Source organism: Pantherophis guttatus, chromosome 1 (assembly GCF_059756535.1).
Source record: "Pantherophis guttatus breed Tessera chromosome 1, ASM5975653v1, whole genome shotgun sequence".
NCBI classification, from domain to species: domain Eukaryota; kingdom Metazoa; phylum Chordata; class Lepidosauria; order Squamata; family Colubridae; genus Pantherophis; species Pantherophis guttatus.
The window spans coordinates 62,264,885-62,282,438 of NC_142063.1; the positions used below are offsets into that span (position 1 = coordinate 62,264,885).

Consider the following 17,554-nt stretch of genomic DNA (forward strand, 5'->3'; position numbering starts at 1 on the left):
GTTAATATCCTTATGTCACCTCATTTTAATAAAAAATTAAAATTTATATTATAGAATTACAATCCATAATAGTGCACAGTACAATCCAGCTTAAGGTGGCAAGAGTTAATTCTGATCCCCTATTCTTAAATCTCATGTAATTCATTGCCCAGATAAGACATATAGTGTGCCTAATACACATGCATAATGAGATTTTCATGTGAAAGCTGAAGGGAGAATTGGAGCCTTATTTTAAATATTGAGTTATTTGCTAGCAAAATATTATGTCAAAATAATGTCAAGGCTAATATTTTAATGAAGGTGACCCAATTTTCACAAGAATAATGTTTAAACAACGATAACTAAAGCAAAAAGGCCTTGATGCATTTCATGCATCAGATGAAACGGACTGTTGTCCATCAATGCTCATGAAATAATAGGATTGTGAACTTTAAGGGACCACAAAATTCTTTTTCGGTTTTGACACAAAAGGCTACCAAAACTATTTTTCTAAAAACTGTTTTCAAAATATGCTTTCAATCCCTTCCCCCAAAAACAGTTTAGAAGAGTTCATTGTACGTAGCACTTTGGAAGGCCCAAAGCACAGAAGTCAGTCTGATCAGAAATTAACAAGTCAGTACATTATCAAGTGCTAGTATCAAGACACCGATGCTGATACACCAATACCCAAGAACTCTGAAGGAAGGTACAATGGTTTGAAGAAAATAGGAGATACACACACACACCCCATATATATATAAATGGCAGTGGTAGTATGGTGAGGAGCATAAAAAATGTAACTTCCTGTCCACGTGCTGTCCCATTTTTTCCTTGCTAGCCAACAGAGTAGCAGGAATTCTGTGCTATCTTTCTAATTATAAGGTTCGATACTTCAGTAACAATGACAGGACTCACATGATTATTGCAACCTTCTCTTAAATATCAGAAGCACCATCATACCAAGAAGCACAGTTTCTGTTGAAGTCATATTAGAAGCCATGTGAGGGCACTAGTTTACAGCCTGTCTTCAAAGCCTATGAGTTGTTTACTGTCCCTTTCTGAGAGAACTATTTAAGCAGGAACTTCAACGGAGGACTAAATAGAAAGGACTGTGGGATTCTGGATTTCATGGAACTGTTTCTAGGAAGTAATATTTCTTAGGAGGATAGGAAATTCTTCAATATGGACTATGCTCTCTGAGGCTTTGGCAGAGGGAATGATTACAATATTAATGTTTATTAATTTATTAATTTAATGAATTGGCAAATATCCAAGTAATGATTAATGCCTGTATGATAAGCAATTATAGCTTCTCATAATTTTCATGTAAAACATAACCAAAATGGACAATTTCCCATTGTTATTGCTATCTAGTCCTACTTATAACTTTCTAGTAATATATTTTTGCTACATTACAGTGTATAAAAGAGAACTGATGGAGATAGTATATGATTCATAGCTTTTACCAGTATAGATGAATACTATAGTATTTTATTCCTTCAAGGATTTGTAGAAAGGTGCTACACATAGCTAGGAAGGATGAGGTCTTTCTGCACCAGTCTTTGAAAAAAGTATGCAATAATGATAATGAGATATTTCAATTATCCTGATATCAAGAAACTGACTGCCAAGATTCAAAGGACCAAAAAAAAAAAAAAAGGTCCTTGATGATATTAATTGTCCTAAGGGTAGAAGTAAGAGCAAAGATGTCTTCTATTCTGGAACTCATCTGTATACAAATATTTCTTTTTAGTTGAAGAACTGGAAGATAACTTGCACCTTGAGGGAAAGATAGCATTTTATCCTTGTATTTGTGATAGCCAAGGAGAGGAACTGAGAAGAGAAATTGTATAATAGACTTCAGAGAAATGGGTTTTGATTAACCCTGAGAGAAAGCAGGTCCAATCTAATCACTTGAAGTCCTGAAGAAGAAAATTATCCCAGGAATGATAGGACACTTTAGAAAATGAGATATTAAATCACAAATAATTATTGGACATACCATCCTGGAAAATGTTCATCCAGTCTCCAATTGTATCTTTTGGGTGAAAGAAAATGGTCAAGCTGCAGTTACAGAGGACTCTGCAAGAAATGGATTTTCAGAGCCATTTTCATTTAGGTTTTGCAGAGAACCGCAGGGAAGACGTTGGAGAAGAAATGTGGCAAAACATGAATTAAACCCAGGAAATGAAGAAAATGTTAGAAGAAACTTAAACTGACTCTGCCTTAATTCTGTTTGATATAAAAGGGAAGGAAGGTATTGAAGATTCTACCGCTATAGCCTCTATCAATAAAGAAGAGTCCCAGTATTTATTGAGGAGTATATTTCTTGTTCTGGCCAACTTGAAGGTCTGAAAAGTTTCAGTTCTGGACGTAGTAATGTGATGACATTGGTTGTGCTGATCAATCACCTGTGCTAGAATGGGACTAATGCAGTTGTCCTGGAGCTCCTAGATCTCTGTGACTTTTGATGCCATTGACTATGCCATCCTTCTGGTCCAGCTGCAAGGAGTAAGAGTGGGAGAATAGTGTTATTGTGTTATAGACCTTTATTCTCTATGGCTGTTCCATCTTCCTTCAATGAGGTGGGAAGATTAAGCCCCAAACACATGATTTTGAGGTGCCTCAGGGCTCTATATTCTCAACTCTTCTATTTAACACCTGTTTGAGGCTATTATGCTGAGGACACTCAATTGTATACCTTTACTCCTGGCCAATCAAGGTATGCTACTCCAATAAATCCCTGGAGGTTTTTAGTGTCTGGATGAGAAAGAAAAGCTCAATCTCAGCCCAAGCAAGATTGATCAGCTATGGCTCTTTGTTCCTCCTAGTTTTGGACATTTTCTTTCATCCTGAATGGGACCGCACTGTCACCTTCTGGATTGGTGGACAGTTGGGAAGGGTGGGCTTCCAAACTCTCAGGTCCTACCCAAGAAGCAGATGACAGCTACAGTCAGGAAAGCCTTTGCATACATTCAACCTGTGTGCCAGTTAATCTCATTCCTGGACCAAGAGGACCTCATGAACATTAAAAATTTGCAATGCACTCTAGGTGAAGATGAACATGAAAAATTATTAGGAGTTGAGTGGCATACAAAGGAGAGGGGGGGAGAGAGAGAGATGTAAGAAAGAGAATAAGAGAGGGAAGGTGATGGATGATATGATAGATAACCTTTATTGTTGTTTTTTTTATTGTGGTCACACTGGCACATATTAAAAATAAAATTATGTTGCCTGCTCTCACTATACTATACACATGCTATATACACACATCCTTATATATACCTACACCCATACATATATTTACACACACACATACACACACACACAAATATATAGATAGATGATAGATAGATAGATAGATAGATAGATAGATAGATAGATAGATAGATAGATAGATAGATAGATAGATAGTTTTTCTGTCGAAGCACCTGGTTTACCCCAATAGGGTAGGGAGCATACTGCTTCCCTTTTGCCTTTCAGCTCCAATCCAGAAGCCCTAGGCAGTCGCTTTCATGACAAACTATTTTGTATCAAATTTATATTTGCTGATAAAAAAATAAAGGGAGACTAGTATAGATCTATTTCAAGCTATTTAGCTCTCATCAGCTAGCCATGCCCTTACTCAAATCCAAATTTCTTTGGACAACTAGAAAAGAAAGAGGGGGGGAGGGATGGAGAGAGAGAGAGAGAGAGGGAGAGAGAGAGAGAGAGAACGAAAACAAAATATAGAAGAAATATGTCAGAACATTCACAATGTTCCTTAAATGCTAAAGGGAAAAGGAACATGAACAGAAAACGAAAAAAGGGGAATATTAGCATGGAATAACCCACAGTAGTAGTAACTATAGGAATTGTTAGAAAGGCTGAAACTCAAAACAATCTGAGGCTTGAGGAAGATACTCCTGGTGACTGCTTGCATAATACCCTGTAGTTTTCTTGGCAAGATTTTGGAAGTTGCCTTCTCCCTAGGGCTGACAGAGAGAATGACTGACCCAAAGTCTGGGTTTGTGCCTAAGGTGAGATTAGAATTCAAAATCTCCTGGTTTCTTGTCTGGTGCCTTTTGGAGCATGTTAGAAGCAAAAGGAAAGCCGAATACCATGTAGGTCCATTAAGCAGAACAAGTGGTAAATTAAAAATGGATGCTGATAAGAAGATGGCTTTCTTAATTCCTTTTTTACATTTGCTTTTTCTCAAAAAGGAAATGGAGACCTAGAGTAGCTAGTAATCATCACACCACTGGCGGAACAAGGATACTGCAGTTTAAGAAGACTAAGAGAATGTAATGTAGTTAATGTAAATTAATTTAAGTCATAAAGATAAGAACTAAACGGATTACATCCCAGGATACTGAAGAAACTCACAAAGTTGATTGGTAAACCACTCTTAATAAACTTTGAGTACTCCTGGAGAAACTGGTAAGATCTAGAAGACTAAAGGATAATGAATGTCATTCCCATCTTCAAAAAAGGGGGAAAGGGGACCTAGGAAACTACTGATGTCTGTGTTGGATAAGATCTTCAAACAGATTACTCAACAGCTTGTCTGTGCACACTGGTATACGATGCTACAATGAACAGAAGCCAGCAACAGTTTATTGCAAAGCAAATCATGTCAGATAAGACTTACCTCTTTCTGTGCTCGCTTCGGCAGCACATATACTAAAATTGGAACGATACAGAGAAGATTAGCATGGCCCCTGCGCAAGGATGACACGCAAATTTGTGAAGCATTCCATATTTTTGGCTGGTGTGACCCAGAGACAGGCCAGCCAGGAAGGCTCTTCTCTCCAGCGTGCCTGGTTGCGTTGAAGCTGCACCACGGTGGGCTTAACTCTCCCATATTCCGATTGTGACAGGATCTCTCCATGGGTTGAACATTGGAAATAAAGCAAGCCGACACACAAAAAGACTTACCTCTTTCAATTGCATTTTTAGCACAGTAGAGCAAGGAAATACTGGAATCATAGCATATCTGAACCTCAGCAAAGCCTTTGGCAGTCTCGTGGCATTTTATTTAATACAATGGTAAAATATCACCTAGATGATATAACTGTTGCGTGTATTTAACCAGAAGTGTTTGCTGTGTAAGTACTGCTTTTGTTGCTACTTTTTTCAGAATGATGAAAGCAGGACCACCTCACAAACTCTATCACTATGCACATTGAAAAGGGATGTGGCTTGCATTAAGACATTGTGATGGTGTTTGTATCACCCTGTTCCTCTGGTCCCCTCTCAGAAACTGCTGGATTCATAGTTGGCTGAATAATTACAGCCAATGATTCCTTAGCTTGGAAGGAAATATTGAGTAGAATGCCACAGGGTAATACCCTATGCCAGTGATGGCAAACCTTTTCAGCACCGAGTGCCAGAAAGGTCACACAGAAACGTCACATGTGTGCTCGTTGGGGCCGCACTCTGGAAAAGCGAAACCTCCAGGTTCTAGCGCGCATGTGCGCCCGATGATCAGCTGGCTGGTGCGCATGTGCAGGCCAGTTTTCGGCACTGCCGTGAGTATGAAAGGATTGCGCTCCAGAAAAGCCAAACTTCTGGGTTTCTGGCATGCATGTGCGCCTGATGATCAGCTGGCCAGCATGCATGCACAGGCCGGTTTTTGGCACTGCTGCACACACAAAGGACAGGTGATTGTTGTGCACACATGCATGCCAGAAACCTGGAAGACAAACAGACAGGGCCACGCATGCCGGACGACATAGCTTCGCATGCCACTTTGCTCAACATTTTATCAATGACTTGGATGAGGATTTGAGGAGACTCTTTAAAAGTTCAGAAATGTCACCAAGCTAAGAAGAGTGGCTCATATGTAAGATAAAAGAAAAGACTCAAAAATCTAGACAGATTTTTGAGTAAGTGGAATGAAATGAATAGGATGGAATTGTTCAGGGGAACATGTAAAGTTCTGCATCCAAGCAACAAAAATATAAGGCACGAATGTAGGATGAGAGACACCAACCTTCCCCGGAGTACATATGAAAGGTGTCCTTGTCAACTACAAGGTGAACATGATCCAGCCATGTGACACAGCTGCTAAAAAGGTTAGTGTTATTTTAGGATGGATTAACAGGTGCATAAAGTCAGGCATGGAAAATAATTGTCCTATTATATTTTGCCCTGGTCAAATTCTACTTAAAGTATTATGTCCGATTCTGGACATTACAATTCAAAAGAACAGTGAGAAATTGCAACAAGTTCAGCAAAGGGCTACTGCAGCTGTGAAGGGTCTAAAATGGAGCCCTGTAAGGAATGGCTAAAAGTTATGGGCATGCTTAGCCACAGAAAAAGTAAAATATTAGTCTTCAAGTACCTGATGTGTTGATACAGAATAAGATTGGACCTATTCACTATTGTCTCCAGGCGCAACTATATACAGTATAAGAGGTTTAAATTTCAGATTATTAGAATTTGCTGCTACAGAGGCTGGATGGTCACCTGTCAGAGATACTCAATGGATCCTGCATTGAATAGGGGTTATGACTAGTTTATGTCTGAGATTCCTTTCAGTGGTTGATTCTGTATTAAAATTATCCTACAATTCTTTATATTACATTCATAGTATATAAAGTAGCATCTGATGAGCTTCTACCATCTGTTTAAAAGACATCTAATCCTAATTTTACAGCATTCCTCATCTGATTTATGTTGTAGCTGTTATGAAATATGAAGAAGTAATGACAGCAATCTTAAAATACATTGTTTTGCAGTGGGTTTTCCAAAATTTTCAACAATTTCTCTTTCAGTGTTGTGAACAATTGCTCTCTTCTTTCCCACATATTTTCCCCTACAAATTAAATACCTTTGGTCTTTTCACTAAAAATAGTGACCCTCTTCCCTGATTCTCCCACTTTTTTTAAATTTAAGCTGGATGACCTGAAGAACATTGCAACAATTGGCCTTTGTGGGTTTCTAAAGGAGTACAGAAAGCCCTTCTGAAAAGCAGAAATGATTTTCAACAAACATATTCTTATAGCTCCCAATATGATGAGTTCTTTCGGTATGGGTTTCTTTTTGATCAGAACATGGAAATTCAAGTCAGTGAACAGCATCTTTTAAATAACACAGTTCACAAAATAGTCAATTCCTGGGAGTGAGAGAATGGCTGTTATATTGTGTTGGAGATATGGGTGTTATTAATTTTTAATACACAATATCTCCCTATGGAATTGCAAAGGAAAATCTTAAGAATAATAAACTGGCAAAATGAATTAGATATCAAAGAGATAACCTCTTCCCCTGCATCTGAAAAGTCTCAGGAAGTAAAAAAGACATGACAGTAATATTTCAGAATGGATCATACAAACACCTCCGTTCATTCTTTATTATAGAATTCATGATCAAAAGCACTTTAAAAAAAACATGACAAATGTAGATTACTCTTCAAATTGCATGTTTGTAATTTGCTTCAATAAATTAGTCATGGGATTCCTATCTCCAAAAATAAGATAGTAACGTTGTGACTGCATACATAACCAAATAACATCATCTACACACATGAAGAAAGAAGAAATTTATAGCAGGGTTGAGGGAATACCAACATGCATACATACATACATATTGTTATGCCCCAGGATTGGTGCGCAAGCAACACATGCTAAATAAAAGCTTGTCAACCTTTATTCAACCACCATCCCTCAAAATCCCCACAATCCAGCAATTCCCGATCTGTTCCCCAAAGTCTCTGCCCAGAGGGCACACCTACAGCCCAAGAGCAAGGCTCGAACACACAGGCCTGCACACGCTTCATGCAACTTTCCGGCAGTGAAAGTCCATCAACTTCAAGGCAAAGGATCAACAACAGCAAAGTTCTTCTAGGAGTTGTGGAGACTGTTGCTGCAAAATAACTTGTTCCCAACAAAAAGCCCCTCCCCACAGCATCTCATTAAATGCTACTTTCCAGATGATCTTCATGAGGAGGGTGTGGCTCTCTCCTCCCAAGTAGTTGGGTTGCCCTGCACTGATTCTGACTCCTCTCCATTTTCCACACTCGGGGATTGTGCGGTGGAAGCATTTCCTTGTCTCCAGAGCTCCGCTGCTCCTCTGCTCCACTGCCTGTCCTTTCTATCTCCTCTCCCCTTCCTCGGTCAGCCTGCACCCTCTCTTCCTTCCTGCCTACTCTTCCAAGGCCCGAGAAACTCGGGACTGCCTCATCCTCATCCCCAGGTTGTTCCTCAGGGGCCAGAGGGACTCCCCCCCCTTCCATTGGCCCCAGCTCCATCTCCTCCTGCTCCTCAGACCCGGGCTTTGATGGGGCCATGACACATACATACATACATACATACATACATACATACATACATACCAACAAACTCTGAAGAAAGGAGAACTTAAAACCCTAATAAGGGCTGAGCATGCTCAGTGGACAGGGAATTGTGACTTTTAAACGAAGAGAAAGAAAATGTCTATGAAATGAAATGTTGTCTGAAGTGCTAGAAGCATTTCACATTGCAACATTTTGTTCTATATAAGTCTTATAGTCTTATACTTTGGAGCCAACTGCAAATTGCTTTATTATATATATTTTACATGAGGTGGAATCTCCAGCTGGACTGGAGGGAGGGGTTAAGAGATCTGGAGTTTGGAGTCTTTGCACTTCATGAAGCAGCAAAGGCTGGACCTCCCCCCAAAATCCTTAAAGCCTTATCTTGTCATTTCAAAAGGAACGCAGTCACTCTGGCGACATTCTTGCAATAAGCTCTTATTGAGACTCTTCGCAAGTGGTTCTGGTTGCTTTTGTCTGACAGTACAATAACTTTAGTAAATCTACAAAAATGGATTTTCAAATAATAATAATATGTTCATTAGAAACTACCTACAAGTCAAACTTCCTAGTCTACAACTAATAATGTATGAAAGTCATGTTTTGGAAAACAATAGAACACTCAAGTTAGTTTATAGATTCATACATTGGTTTCCCAATAAAATGTTATCTATCCTTTTTCTGACTTTCTAGTTAACATTCAGAAATGAAAAGCTATAACGTATTGGTAATGTAATCAGTATTCTGTTTTAAACAAAGTGTAAAGCTCCAAATTCCATAACTCTTATAGTTAAACTTTGGAGTAATCACTGCTAAAAAGTGATGTGTGTAAATGATATTTGGACGCCAAACTTAATTCTATGTATATATATTCATTCTGGTTTAAAATTCAGATACTTATGTTTTCTCCTTTTATATAAATTTATATTTTTGAAATTTAGTACTTAAATGAAATTAATAGTACTTAGTAAAGTTGATAGTTGCACATAATGCCAGATGTTTTATCTTGACCATATTGATATTCATCAATTGAAATGAGATATGTGTAGAAGCTATCTCAAGTGAATCATGCTGTTAATATTTTGGGCAGAGATGGTTAATTTATCTAGGGCTCATGGTTAGGAATCTTTCCATTATTCCATCGCTTTGGGATAAAATCTGGTCTTACTCCTATTAAATAGGGCTGTGGAATGCTTCAGATTCAAAGGCAAGTGCTGGAGAGCATACAGAGGTGCCAACATAACACCTGGCAAGAATTCCTTAAACCAACTATGTATTCTCCCAGGATCGTACTGCAGCTGTGATCAGAGGCATCTGCAGTAGGAAAGCATCATTTGTCAAAATGATGAAAGCAGTACCTTGGGATGGGAGTTACCCTTCTATGATGCATGCATGTGCAAGATGTCCTGATATACATATTAAAGGGCGGCGTTTTGGTGAGAAGGCACAATATTGCTTTTATCATTTGTACCCATGCCCTGAGCCTACTTCTTGCATTCCTAAAGAGAGGAGCAGATGACAAAAGTTACAGACAAGTGCTATGGTGTCTCCTCAACATGCTCCAAACCATCTTGGAATATGAAATGCTGCACAGCCCTGCAGTTAACGGATTCTTGGTGAAATTAATAGGTTTCAAATGGTTAAATTTCATTAATTTTGAAAGATCTATTATATGTGAAATTCAGCCTGGATGCTATGTTTTCATTCTAACCATGTTGGGTGTTTCAGTAGTGTTGACATATATTTAGTTTTAGAGCTTTAATGATAGAATTTCCTGCAGCATCATGAAAGATTGGAATTCTGCTAAAAGTGATTATATTTGTGCCCTTTGTTTTCTCGGGTTTCAACAGTTAGAAGATGTTCCCATGCTTTATATTTGCAGGGAATTGGTGACTTAGAGAGGGTAGATGGCAAACATCACCCACTCCTATCTCAACAACCCACGCTTACATTGATTGGAGATATTCCTGAAACAGATTGTAGCTTTACTAATTGTAGATTTAGCCATCTATCATGATTCTGGAGTCAAGGATGGAATAAGCTAAATCAAAGTATTTGAGTGTCAGTCCTTTTAATCTTACTGATTTTAATGAGAAGGAAGCAATATAAATCTGAATTGCTCTGTTCCAGTACAATTGAGGGTCAAATGTTATCTCACAGCAGTGAGTTCTGTGCTGAGCTCCATAACCTGTTTGCAGTCTGGGGGAAAAAAATCCAATTAATATTTCAGTAGCTTTCTTTTGTTTCTCTGTTTTTTTAACTAATTTCACTTTATCCCTGAGTTCAGCAGCAGGAAGTTCGTGGTGCTGAAATGTTATCAGCCTATATATTGCTAACAAGATAGAGTGGTGTGTATATGTGAGAAAGTTGATGTAAAACAATGAAAGTGCAGTTTGTTTGAGGTTTGGCAGCCTTGCCTAGATAAAAAGCCAGAGCTGGTCCCTGTGTTACCAAAGATTGACAGTACTATTTCAGTTAAGTTTATTGTTCAAACTAAACCATTACAAAGTATAGTACGAAAGAAAACAAATTTGATTTTGAAGTTGACTTTTTCTGCTTGGAGCATGTGAAGAGGGAAAATGTTCTGACAGCTCAAGCTTACTCAAGCTTAATGACTGATCTAAATTGGAGCTTGGGAGAGAAAAGAAATTGTTTAGTGATGCCTCAGTTGTCATTGATTGCTATGAGCAATTTTAAAGCTATTCAAGATGAGAATTGCCAATTTGGTTCTGAAAGGGGAGAGAGTGGTACATACGATTAGAAGCTGGTACAAATGGTATCTCATTTTTAAGAGAGACAGACAGAGAAGGTTTGAATTACGAACATGCATAGGTGATAATCACCATTTCCTATAGAGTGTTATATAATATATCAGCAGGAGGGGGGATCACTAGAGGGACCAACAGTGCTGGAGAAGATGGAAGGAAAAAACAACTTTCTCAGCGATGATTTTACTGTCAACAGTGACAATACAACAGATAAAAACAAAATGCTGGATGCCGGAAACACCAGCCGGTTAAGGAAAGCAAAGAATCATTTTTGAAATATGGCCTGCATAGAAAGGTTTTATTTTTCTAAGGGATAACCAAAAAGCTGAAATTTAAGCTTTTTGCCCTTGGGAAATCATCTCCAAATAGCTATTCATTTTGAGATTTATTAATTTAATTTACTTAAATAATTTGCTCTAATACACTACTGCTTTAAATGGTTTACAGAAAGTAAAATTTAAAAAAAAACCCAAAAGGTTTATTGATGAATATTTATCCATTTATTATATGCACTTTATAAAATATATTGTCTCGGCTATGTAGACAAATATAAAACAGAGTAGAATTAAAACAATAAAAATACAATTAAAAATAAGATCTAAAGTCATTTCTTAAAAAAAAAATCCAGCAACAGTAGCATTTAAAGACTTTTTAGAAAGGACACAGTATCTACCACCAACAGAGTTTGATGGGACAATGTTGACATGATGATAAAAGATTAAGAGATGGCACTTTCCTTGCATCAGGAAGGAATTTAACTAATGAGATTTTGAATGGTGTACTCTTGGTCCTTTTTAAAAAAAGCAAGCTGGCTTGTACTTGATCAGAACGTAAGTGATCATCTAAGTGTCAAACTTGCGGCGTCACATTGCCATCATGTGACATTTAGCCATGGTTTTTTTCTGTTTGTGGAGCTGGGGTGGGTGTGGCCTGCATGTGATGCATCAGGTCAGCGGGTCACCAGTTTGACAGCCCTGATCTTAGAAATCAGATTATGTTGAATTTTGCCTTGAAAAATGATATCTAGGCTTAGTCTCTATATATTAAATGGCAGAAGATTATCCAGAAGCGTTCACATTTATGTTATGGACCAAAATAACTTCTATTGATTACATGTTAATTACTGAGAATTTTTTTCTTCTTATGGAGAATTTCAAAATGCTCCTTCATCTGGATAGTGATCAACCCCCACTCTATACTTGATGGCCTACTTATCCCTTAATTTTTTTCAGTAGCACAAGGATGAACAAGATGTCAAGCTATATGGACTGCAGCAGTGGTGAAATCCAAATTTTTTTACTACCGGTTCTGTGGGCATGGCTTGGTGGGTGTTGTGTGGCTTGGTGGGTGTGGCAGGGGAAAGATACTGCAAAATCCCCATTCCCTCCCCACTCCTGGGGAAAGGATATTGCAAAATCTCCATTCCCACCCCACTCTGGGGCCAGCCAGAGGTGGTATTTGCCGATTCTCCAAACTACTCAAAATTTCCTCTACCAGTTCTCCAGAACCTGTCAGAACCTGCTGGATTTCATCCCTAGACTGCAGAATTGTCTACAGAATTGTTGAGTGGCCTTTGTATTGACCAACTGTCATATGTTCCTTTGGCTTTTTACAAAAGTATAACACAGGAGTTGAAATCTTTCTTAGCTTGCAATCCTTAATTTTGGATCAAGTGAAAAATCAAGTTTCTTCTGAACCATAGTTCAATAAAGCATTGTGTTAAAACTAAGAAAGTCCTCACTTCAGCTTCTCTAAATCTGAGACATATGCAATATGCAAAGGTTTCTTACAAATTCAATTAAAACTCAAAAGGAGATCAAACAGAGATGCAGTATGGCTCTTCTACTTTTTAATTTTTACATCAATGACATAGTAAGATATATGACTGATTCAAATTTCTATCCCCCAAATTAGTTCTAAACTCCTAGATTTAGGCTTCTTCTCCTTTTCGGTCCTTCAGATAGAAAATGATCAGGTAAACAAACTTTGAGCCTGGGAAAAAAAGACACCAAGGGTAAGACAAGGAAGGGTCTGGTCTTCCCTTCATCAGCAAATAGTAGATACATAGTTACTCTAGCCAGGGCCGGATTTTCCTATAGGCTAACTAGGCTTCAGCCTAGGGCCTCAAGATCAAGAGGGGCCTACATTCAAATTGTTAGCAAAATTAAAATTACACTTTCACTATAGGTGAAAGGGCCTCATAAGTGGAATAGCCTAGGGCCTCTTTTCATCTAAATCCGGCCCTGACTCTAGCTCACTGTCCCAGAGGTGCTTTTCCAAAAGGCAACTGGACTTTTTGGGTTTTTCTTTGAAAATGTTTCACTTTTTATCTAAGAAGCTTCTTCGATTCTAATTGACAGTTAGAACTGAAGAAGCTTCTTGGATAAGAAGCAAAATGTTTTCAAAGAAAAAAACCCAAGTAAATCCAATTGCCTTTTGGAAAAGCACATTTAGTCATACAATTACACCTAGCCACAAAAAAGCTTTCTCTCCCCCTCCCTTGCCTATTTTCATGCTTTTCTCTCTGTGGTTTTACAGGACAAACATTAAAAAGTAACTGGCTGAAAGACTCTGTCCCTGTGATTCTGGACAGGTGGAAACCATGGGAGATGTATTTTTTCATTGCTCCTTTTATGGAGGCATTTGAACCAAATTGATCCTTCCTTTGATCAGCAGATGTCCTGATCACTCCAATTCAGCTTATGTCCAGATGTTACTTACAGATGAACCTCCATTTATTACAGGGCACACTGCTGGTTTTACACTACAGCATGTAAGTTCCTGCTGTATTGGTGCAGTTTTATGCAATTTTAGATACTATCGTATTTTTGAAAATGTCAGACATCACATTTGCAGCTTAGATTTTCTTTCACTTTACCTACGAGACTTAATCACAAGAGAATATACATATGTAGTACAGGGATCAACACCAAGCAAACTATCAATCAGAAAACAATATACTAATCAAGCATCAAGGAGAAATCCAACCCCCACCAAATCCTGTAGGCTATTTATTTATTTATTGGTTCAATTTATATGCCGCCCTTCTCTGGAGACTCAGGGCGGCTTACAATGCATTAAGCAATAGCCTTCATACTTTTGTATATACCTGCTTAGTAGGGCTTTCGCGCCCCCCGCCCCCCAGCAGTGTTCTTTTTTATACAAAGTCAGCTTATTGCCCCCACAATCCGGATCCTCATTTTACCTACTTCGAAAGGATGGAAGGCTGCGTCAACCTTGAGCCTGGTGAGATTCGAACTTGCAGTAATTGCAGGCAGCTGGTGTTACTTAACAGCACTTTAGTCTGCTGCGCCATCAAGGCTCTTTGTATATAAACAGGAAGCAAACCCACTACTCACTCATACTGATGATGTTACCTATTTGGGTAATGAAATGTCTGCAAGCAAACAACCAAGCTCAGAGAGCACCAAGGACTTCACAGAGCCTTAATCAGGCTGCTTAGTCAGTCAGCATATTTTCTATCAGAGAGCCAGTTTGGTCTAGTGATTAAGGCACCAGGCTAGAAGTCAGGAGACTGAGTTCTAGACCTACCTTAGATAATGAAAGCAGCTGGGTGATTTTGGGCCAGTCACTCTTTCTCAGTCCAGCCCACCGCACAGGGTTGTTGTTGTGGGGAAAATAGGAAATGGAAGGAATATTCTTCTGCCCTGAGTTAATAATTATTTTTATAAATGATATATAAATAATAATATAAATAACACAAACAAACTTTGGTAATGAATTTTTATCTACATTCCTTAAGATAGATTGTTATAGATTATTATAAATCACTCATGAAGGAATTTCTTGTACTGACCAAACTTGGATGGGAGACATCTAGAAAAATCAAAGTCATTCTATGCTGAATGAAATCTAAAGAGCTCACAGAAAGAAATCACTGGGAAAACCACTTCCATGTTGCTTTTGAGAAAATTGTATAGATGTCCCTATGTAGTCAAATTAAACTAAAATGAGACTTTGGCTTTTTTAATAACCCTGTTATTAACTTCCTGTAGAAAACTTTCACATTTTACACAAGCAAAATCATGATAAAATACAAAACAGAATTTAATATAGCACCCGCAACTCAAATATAATACAGCAGGCTAATAAGGCATACATAACTATGGTAGGTAATCAAACAATATTGCATCTCTCTGTTGAAGAATTCCATATTTGAAGTTAAAGTCCGTATGTTTTTTTCTCCTGTATTTCTTTTCTCTGCTACATGAGAGTTACATAAACATTAATAGACAGCCACAATGATTCCTGAGCTATGATATCCCTATCCGATTGATACATACAAAATTGTGCATCTCTTCACATGCATGACCTGCAGCAGAGCAGCCACTTCCATGTGACTCCTGCTAACAAGACAAGAGTGGGCCTTTAATTAATGTAACCTCTCAATGTACCTCAACTACATTCGTATTTCACATACATTATCATGCCATGATGGAACATTGCTTATCTATGGAGATTGAAAGGGTGGGAAAGGGTCTCTATGACACCACAATTGTCATGGCATCATCACTCAAACGATGCAGATTATGCAATTTGCATCAGTCACACCATAATTTGTATCACTAGGGCTTGAAATAGATGCCTATGCTGCTATTTCTGTTGCAGGTTCTGCTTAAGAAAAGTGGCCTGATTAGATTAATGACAATTTCAGATTATTTTCATTTAGATCTAATCATAAAATCTCCAGATTTAGACATCTTACATGATGGAAGGTTTTCCAATGTACATAAATACCACTATACTGCTGAACTGATTGAATTATTAGTGGTGAGGAAAGGCGATCTAATTAGAATATGAGAAGATCTGCTATAAATTTAGAGCTATGCTATAATTCATGTATTGTTATGTTTAAAAATCTGGTGGGTTCGTCTTGCCAAATAACTTCCTCCCCTGTGCATTAATTATGTCTTTGTTCTGTTTATGCCCACCTTTACATATAAAATAGCAAGTTGTGTTTTGCTTGGCCAGATTCCTGCATCTAGCCTTGTATTTTGCACTCTGCTATCAGAATCTTTTTCAAGTTTAAATGTACAAGGATTGACCCTGGGATCCTAAGTGTGCACAGTATGTGTTGATATATTTAAGTTGTGTTCTGTCTTATGTTATTATTTTCCCATTCTTTTCAGTGTAGTTTATTACTGACACCAAATTTTCCTTATCTCTTTCTTGGTTAACAACCCTTATTCATCCCAGCCTATGAAATGTTAGACTGGAAAACTTTGGCAGGGCTTTGGACAAGAATATTCCTGCAGAAACTTTCCTGGGACTTAAAGCTTGTCTTGATTTTTTTTTAGCTTATTTTAATTTTCAAAAGTAGGAAATTGGTTTGCTGCAAACCAAAATGACAGCCTCAGGCATGACATATATTTCCATGACCTTCCTAGGCATTCTTAGATATTAAAACATTGTTAAGGAATATGGCTATAGCTTTGGGATACATTTGTTCAATATAATTTCCAGGTCTTCTCTTCTCCTCCTCTTGCTATGCTACTTTGAGCATTTTTATTGATTGATTTATTAAATTTATATACCTTTCAACTCCCAACAAGAGAATTTAGCATAGTAAAATTTTAGAAAGTAATCAAAAGCTTGTTAGGAAATATGTGTAACTTAATATGAAAACAACAAAAGTGAGTTGATGTGATAGAGACTATTGTGCATGCTAGAAGATAGATGTGGCTATATGAACATTCTTAGAGTTTTATCTTTGTGAATTGATATTTTGGCCAAATCCATGATTTATTTATAACAATAATAAAGACAGGGTTTAAAAAAAATACCATAGCAAAACATACCATTTATATTCCCATTTGACTTTATATATTTGATTTATACTTTGCTTTTTTACTTTGGTGGGTAAAAAAGGCAGTTAACATTAAATTTAAATATATTCAAAAACAAAGGTAATCTTAATGGATAATTAAGGAGAAAGAGAAGTAAAAGTAGTGACATCAATTTTCTATGGACTCCTTGTTCAACATATCAAAACTCTTGATGCAAAAGCCTAACTCTGGAACTCTAAATGCTTAAATTACCCAATTTGTTGCTTGACTATAATTATAAAAAAAGTACAAAAGGAACATAAATAAGTAAAAAGGAAGAGGGAGACAATAATACATTGTCATTAAACATGCCAAATGGGCAAATGACGGCTTGATAATCACACAATTCAGCTTTCTCTTGGTAAGATCCAGGGAAGCAAGTCTTATATCCTTGTTCATGCACCAGATGTAGATCCTGAGAACAAAATTTTGGTTCAGTTTTGATGGGTTTTGTTTTGTTTCATTGTTCGTTCTTAACAGTGGTGAAATCCAAATTTTTTTACAACCGGTTCTGTGGGCGTGGCATGGTGGGTGTGGTGTGGCTTGGTGGGCGTGGCTTGGTGGGAGTGACAGGGGAAGGATACTGCAAAATCCCCATTCCCTCCCCACTCCTGGGGAAGGATATTGCAAAATCTCCATTCCCACCCCACTTTGGGGCCAGCCAGAGGTGGTATTTGCTGGTTCTC

General features: G+C 37.8%; 1 non-coding gene across 1 annotated transcript; it reads left to right on the forward strand.

The window, feature by feature from the left end:
* The first annotated feature begins 4,617 nt into the window (after window positions 1-4,617).
* On the forward strand, window positions 4,618-4,724 carry LOC117666198 (U6 spliceosomal RNA). Its single transcript, XR_004591674.2, has one exon. It is a non-coding gene; the product is annotated as a U6 spliceosomal RNA (small nuclear RNA).
* Window positions 4,725-17,554: the final 12,830 nt, after the last annotated feature.